The sequence below is a fragment of the Camellia sinensis genome, chromosome 3 (genome assembly GCF_055761805.1).
Source record: "Camellia sinensis isolate YWXY chromosome 3, ASM5576180v1, whole genome shotgun sequence".
NCBI classification, from domain to species: domain Eukaryota; kingdom Viridiplantae; phylum Streptophyta; class Magnoliopsida; order Ericales; family Theaceae; genus Camellia; species Camellia sinensis.
The window spans coordinates 198678292-198685612 of record NC_138963.1 but is presented as its reverse complement, the minus strand read 5'-3'; positions in this window follow the sequence as shown (position 1 = coordinate 198685612).

Here is a 7321-nt window from a genome sequence, read left to right as displayed (position 1 = left end):
GATGCTGGACCATCTCTAGGTCAGCTTCAGTGAAGGCTATCATCGGTCCTTGGCACTCTTCAGGCCAAGGTCTTTTATGTCCGACCTGGTTCAAGTGCTGCAGGTGTTTTACTCTTTGGGTTTCTCCCCGAATGTCACTTTCGTTCACTTTTGAATGAATTACATTAACCACCCTAGGTCCCCCTCCCTATGGTTGCTGTGCTGGGGGAGGCGGGGTTGCTGGTGCTTGAGGCAATCTTGCCTGCTCTTCTCTTGTCCTGGCTTCGTCGACGAGGTCCCTCAGATGGCCTTGCCTTACTAAGTCCTCTAAGTATGCTTTTAGGGCTCTGCAGCCCTGAGTTGGGTGCCCTTCTTCATTGTGGTAAGCACAACGCCTACCAACGTTCCTTCCCATGTATTCCCCTGGGGCCTTTGCTGGTGCTCTGAAATAAGATTGATTTCGGATTTGCTCAAGGACTTTGTGTACTGGGATTCGGAACACAGTCGTCACTGCCTGTTTACCCCTCAATTCTATCTCCGATTTGTTAAATTCGTTGTCACTTCGGCTTCGCTTCGGCTCGTCGTTCCCTTTTTCCTGCTTTACCTCCTTATTCCCCGATGTGTCCTCCTCGGCTCTGGCATATTTCTCAATTCTCGCCATGAGCTCTTCCATGCTCTTTGGCAAAGTTTTTGCCAAAGACTTCCGTAGTGGACAATTGTCTTTTAGGCTGTTCTTGAATGATACGACCGCTACTTCTTGATTACATTCTGGTATTCGATTGAACACCTCATAGTACCTTTTCGCATAGGCCCTAAGGCCTTCATCTTTGTTGATCTTCAGAGCCACCAATGCGTCCACCCTCAATGGCTACAGTTTGTTCGTCACAAACCTGGCCACAAACATCTCGGCCAGGCCTTCCCAAGTCTTTACGCTTCCCTTCGGTAATTTATGGAACCAATCTGATGCAATTTCTCCAAAGGACGAGGGGAACACTTTGCAGAGCAATGGCTCGTTCCCACTATATAATGCCATTGAATTCAGGTATAGCCCGACGTAGAAGTTGGGATCTGACTTACCATCATATATTTGGAACCTCGGCATACTGAATCGCTTTGGTGCTTGAAATTTGTCCAGTTCCACCGAGAATGGTGTCCTCGGCTTAACCGAGGAAGTTATCTCGGCTTCAGCATTCTGTTGCTTCCTCTTGAGGTAATCTCTCAAGTGTTCTTTACTCCTTCTTGGAGCTCGGCTATCTCTAGACTTCAATCTCTTCGGCACACTACTTTCGGCCTCGTGGTGGGCTCGTTTTGATCTCTCTCCATGTGTTGTGTCAAAGCAAAGTGCCTGTCCTTGAACATGCCGATGTTCTTTGGGCTCTGGATCCTTCGTGTGATACGTTCTTCGAGATTCCTCTCGTCTCGGCTCCTCTCGTCCGCCTTTCCTGGAGGGTCGGTGAGAGTGCCTTCCGCTCCTGGTGTGCTGAGGGACTTCGGGGATTGTTCTTCTTCCTCCCTTCTGGGTGTTAGTTGCTGGCATCGGCGTATCCTGCAGCGGGTATGGTGGCTGCATGACGTTGTTTTGCATCATAAAGTTGACCACTGACTGTAGGTCTGCCAACTTGTTTGCCAAGTCTTTTACTTCCTCATCCCTCCGTAGGCACCTATCCCTCCATACCTGAAGGTTATCTTCGTTATAATACTTGCTTTGGTTTGTCCTCTTCGAAGCGTCACCCTCCTAGCCGACGTCTCTCTCTCCGTGGCCCTGGTCATGATTTTCTGTATTGTGGTTGTCTCCTTCAACGTCAAGGTCAATTGGTCTGCCACTCCCAGCAGGAGTGTCGCCTCCAATGTTTTCCCTCTGTCCGTTACTAGCCATCTATTCTTCTAAGTTTCCCACAGACGGCGCCAAATTGTGTGGGTGATTTTCTGACCACACTGCCCGTCTAGTAATTAGCTAGAGAGCATTGGCAGAATAGATGGCTTCAGTTAACCTGTAACAGAAAGAAAAAGCTCCGGCGGTGGCTCTTTCACCCGGGGGCACTCCGACGATCAAGTCAGTATATCTCTCAAAGATAAATCAAGTATTAAACTCACAAGCTTGAGTATTAAAAGCATACCTTAGACCCATGAGGGTGCTTCTCTTTTATAGCCAATACAATCTTAGTCCCAATAGGAGCCTGGCCCTAATGGACTTAGGATTACTGCTAATCTGAGACTCCCAGTGGGATTAGGATAAACTCTCTAAGAGTCTTATCTTTACCCAAACTGAAGTCTTCTCCCAATCTAGGACTCTTGTCCTTATCCAGGTTGAGTTCCCTCTTCATTCTAGGACTCTTGTCTCTTATCTGCTTATCTCGGATTCCGATATCTTCGGAGATAACCTCGACCTTGCCGAAATCACCTCGGCATCACGACCAGGACACGTGGCACCTCGGCTGACACGTAGGCGTCACCTTGCCACGTGTTGGTATTTAGAAAATATATCCCCACATATTGCATTAGCAACAAATATGAATGATAGAACAACTCATTATACTAATGCAATAATATGATAAATAAATAGGTATAAAAATATGATCATCATAATATAATTGTCTTGCTATGGAGTTGGAAAACAGAATAAAACATAAGGGGAAAACAAAAAACAAAAAACAACAACAGAGAAATGAAAAAAAATTAAAAACATAAAAGTGGGTTACACCAAGGTAATATTTAGTTTATTAGAATGAAGTGGAATATAATGATTATTGCATCAAAATGTTCATTATCATATTTAGTTAAATTAAAAAAATAATAACAAATACATTACAAATGAAATCGTCTTTTACCATTTTAAAAGAACGATCATTCCATAAAAAAAACCCTAAAGAATTACTATTCTATTTTACTCCTTTTCATTCCAATCAACCAAATAAAATATAAATACTTTCTCAAATAGAGAGCTTGTAAAATTATTAGAGTAAAAAACAGAATAAAAAATAAGAAAGTCTGGGTGAAGACTAAGGCTTGTTTTGGGAAGTAGGTTAGGCTTCATTTGAAAAGTGGGTTGATTTTTTGGCTTTTTTGACTTTTTTGAAAGAAAAAAGTGAAATTATTATAGTTTAGATGTGATATTTTGACTTATTGACTTTTTAGTCTATTTTGTCTTTTTGTGACTATTTTAGCCCCCAACCTCATTTTAGTCCCATGCAAAACGAAGGCTAAAAGTTGGCTTTTTAGCCTTTTTTTTTATTTTAAAAAAATGTATAAAAAAATGGAGAGGTGATGTGGTCCAAAAAAATTAAAAAGCCAAAAAAATACTTTTAACCGAGTTGCCAAAATAAATCTAAAGGAAAAAGATTGAGGCCTCGAATGTGGCTCGAATCGGTCTTCTTTTTTTTTTTTTTTCAAACTGTGTTGGTTTTGTTGTTGTTTTTTTTTTATTATTTTTTTATTTGTTTGGTTGTGTTAGTTTGGTTGTTTTTATTTATTTATTTATTTATTGGGCAGTTGTAATTTTATTTATTTATTTATTTATTTTTAAAGGATGGTTATGTGTAGGGGTGTGTTTAGAGTTTAGGATTTAAGATTTAAGTTTTTATTTCTTCTGAGTCTTTCTTATTTGAAATAAAAATATAGTAAGGACTCGTACAAAATTATATAAAATTAACAAATTTTAACCAGCAGTCTAACTGATCAGTCAATTTTATCACCCAATCAATCTAACCCAATTATTATTATTATTTTTTTTCTATTCGTTGGGCTATGTTGGTTTTTTTTTATTTTATTTGTTAGGCTGTGCTGATTTATTTATTTATTTATTAGGGTTTAGGTTTTAAGATACACATAAAAACCTTTCCAAAAAAAAAACCAAAAAAAAAATCAAACCAACATAGAAAGAAAAAGAAAAAAAAAAAAAAAACAGACAAAACAACTTTTCAAGGCAAATTCGCGCCTCCAATTTCGAGGCCTTTAGCACGGTTCAAATCTAAATAGGACATTTGTCAAGTGGGAACCACTACACATACATACATAGAAATAGACGTAAAAAAGTAGGAGTATACACAAAACAATTGAGCCAAGGCAGGGGGCATGCCCCCCATTGTCTACACTTCGGTCTGTTCCTGATTACTACCATTCACCACCCTTGATCAGCCCATCCCCAACAACCACCAACTGCTCTCTAGTGACCCTCGGGTCATATCCAACAACCCCAGTGTTACTCCTTTATCTGCACAAAAATTACAGAATTTTTTTTTTTTGTAATATTACTTAGAACCAATAATATTTATTTATTTTTTAATGATGGATCGTTTCACACACCAAAAATAAATATTAAATTATACCAAATTCTTTTAGAATAATGGCAAGTCCTGATATCGATCTACAAGGACAATTGTGAAATTAAACTAATTTAATTCCTAAATTCCTAAATCAATTTTGATTACAAAGATTGAGGAATATTACGACTAAACAGGAATTAAATGAAATTGAGAAATTAAATTGACAATTAAAATTTAGATTTGAGATACTGATTTTTGAAAAAATCTTAGGGCAAAGAATTCACCACTAACCACATAAATAAGACTTAACAACGGTCATCAATTGTAATATAGTTTGAACTACCTAATATTTCACAACTACAAGTTTGAAATATTGATCAAGAGGATGGTTGCATTCAACGTACAGGCACGAGTCATCCCAAGTAGCACGAGGCATTTGCTCTAAACTATGGTAGCAACACGACCCGTCTCTCGTAGCATGACTCGTCTCATACTTTGAACACAACGACAAAGAAAACAAATGTATGGAAAGCATTAAACAATCACAAAGGGTAAAACACTTGAAGAGATGAAAAAGAAAAATATTATAACCTTCTAAAGTATCCATACATTTATTCAAACCGTTTCACAATTAAAACTTAATAAAAATCCCTTTACATAGCTAGGGTTTCATCAAAACCCTAAAATTGGAAGACTGGCCACTCATGGAGGAGTGGGAAGAGGAAGAGGAAGAGGATGAGAAAGAAGCCCCCATGGAAGTTGTCCTTCAAGCTTGAGGAAAATCACTCATTTCAAACTCTAACTTCCATTTTTCTTCAAATAATTTTCGAACCCTTTTTCTTCCTTTTATTTCTAGCATAATAGACTGAAAATTTCACGCATGTAACCTAAGGTGGGCTGCTCGAGCGATGATGGGTCGCATGTACGGTGAAGTGGCAGGCCGGGCTCTTTCGTTCTTCGCACGAAAAATCTGGTTTTGTGCCCTTTTTGATTGAATTTGTGTGTTACCTGCCAAATCTATACAAATGCACAAAACACATCATCTCCACCAAATAAACAAAATTGAAAAACTATAAATGTAACTTAAGCGACCTCAATGTGGTATCTTTCGACCCACATCACATCCCCCAACTTACATAAATTTATAGTCCTCGAGCAAAACAAAAGAAATAAGAGAAGTAACATAACTCTAAGCTACTTTCGTAGGAATCACGATTGCATTTAGCATATGCAACAAACCTTAAAACCACAAGGTTATCCCGAGTGGACGAGTAGTCTCGTGAGGGTTTCTAGAAATGATGCCCACAAACATCAACGTATTCAAATCTGCTCAACAACAATTAACCACACTACTCCACCTAACGATCAACTAATGTGCCACTGCAGTGTGATATTAAGACATGATGAGCATTGAAGGCACAGTGGACAAGCATGAAGGAATCTATTGAGTCAAAATCACAATTCAGTTAATACAAAAGTAAAGTTCCCTGTACTTGTGAATGCTAGTAGACACATCATCAGTATCCTTAGTGTAAAGTGCAATCTCCATACTAGTTAACTGTCCACTATAATAGCCTAGTGTAACTCATAATAACCCCCAACATATACAGACAAGATTAAACTTTTGTAACCAGGATTCTCAATTTCATTTTTTTTATTTTTATATAATTTTATTTATTTATTTTTATGATTATTTATTTTTTATGAAAAGATTGCAATGTCCTGATCCATTAAGTTTTCTATTCAACCCATGTAACAAGCATTGGGCCAATGACTTCCAAACCAGACGGTTTTAGGGCACTAGGTGTGAAGACACCCCTACGGGCTTAATAACTCAAGCTGAAAAGGCTACGAATTCGAACAAGTTATTTCCTTATTTTTCCTTAACCGTGCAACGTTTAGGTTGCTTAAGCTTTCTAATTAACCCATGTAGCAAGTATTGGGCCAATGACTCCCAAACCAGACGGTTTTAGGGCATTAGGTGTAGAGACACCCCTACGGGCTTAATAACTCGAGTTAAAGAGGCTACGAACCCAAACAAGTCAAGTGTTTATTTATTTATTTTTATTTATTATTTATTTTGAGAATCAAGGCTAGTCATTTATTCTTTTCTGCCACACTAGCAATTATTAATGATGTACACCAGGGATTAGAATAGAGAGGTCACCGCTATGAAAGTGTGTCTATGAGGCATACTTATGATAAGTGTACTAATACCACAAACACAAACAATTGTTCTAGTGCAAATATCACATATGAGTATTTACCCAATAAACCCTTTTCATACAAGTCTACTATGTTCCTCAATTAACATATGCTTATATCATCACCATACTGGCACAAAATGAACATCAAGTGAAGTGGTGTAATCAAGTGCAACAAGTACAAACATGAATTATTTTTATAAATACCCTCACTTCCCAACTGGAATACAACATTGCCCTCAATGTAAGCAATTGTAAAGGAGATGGTAAAATAAGAGAGAGAGAGAGGATCTTACCAGACGGCGTAGGTGCACATCTAGGGAGACAGGGACGAACCAAATACACACACTCAGTTTTTTTTTTTTTTTTGGGACTATACAGTATTAAGGAAAAGAAAAAATGAAATGAAATAAAACAAAACAAAAACAAATAAAGAAATAAAACAAAGAAAATAGAATGGAGATCACTGATTTGGATATGGCGGTGGTGGAAAATGCTGCTCAAATAGGGCATGCATCAGTGTTCGAGTCTCGAACGCCTCATCATGAACCCTAGCGCCAAGCTGATCAAACCACTGCTCGCTCGACTCCCGGTATGTGTAGAAGTCAGTTTGTAGAGACACAACTGACTGCTGATACCCATCAAAGATTATCTACGAGTGATCCCGATAGACCTGATAGTCTGTTTGGAGATCAACCACAGATTGCTGAATCGTGACCTGATTATCCAAAAGAGCTTGATATTGTGCCCACGTCATACGGAATGGCGGTGGCGCTAGGGCTGGTGCAGTGACGGGCTCTATCGGAGCATCATTAGGATTGACCGGGGCATCGGGGAGGAGTAGTGGTGGCGATAGGCGAGCAGTGGTTTGGTGCC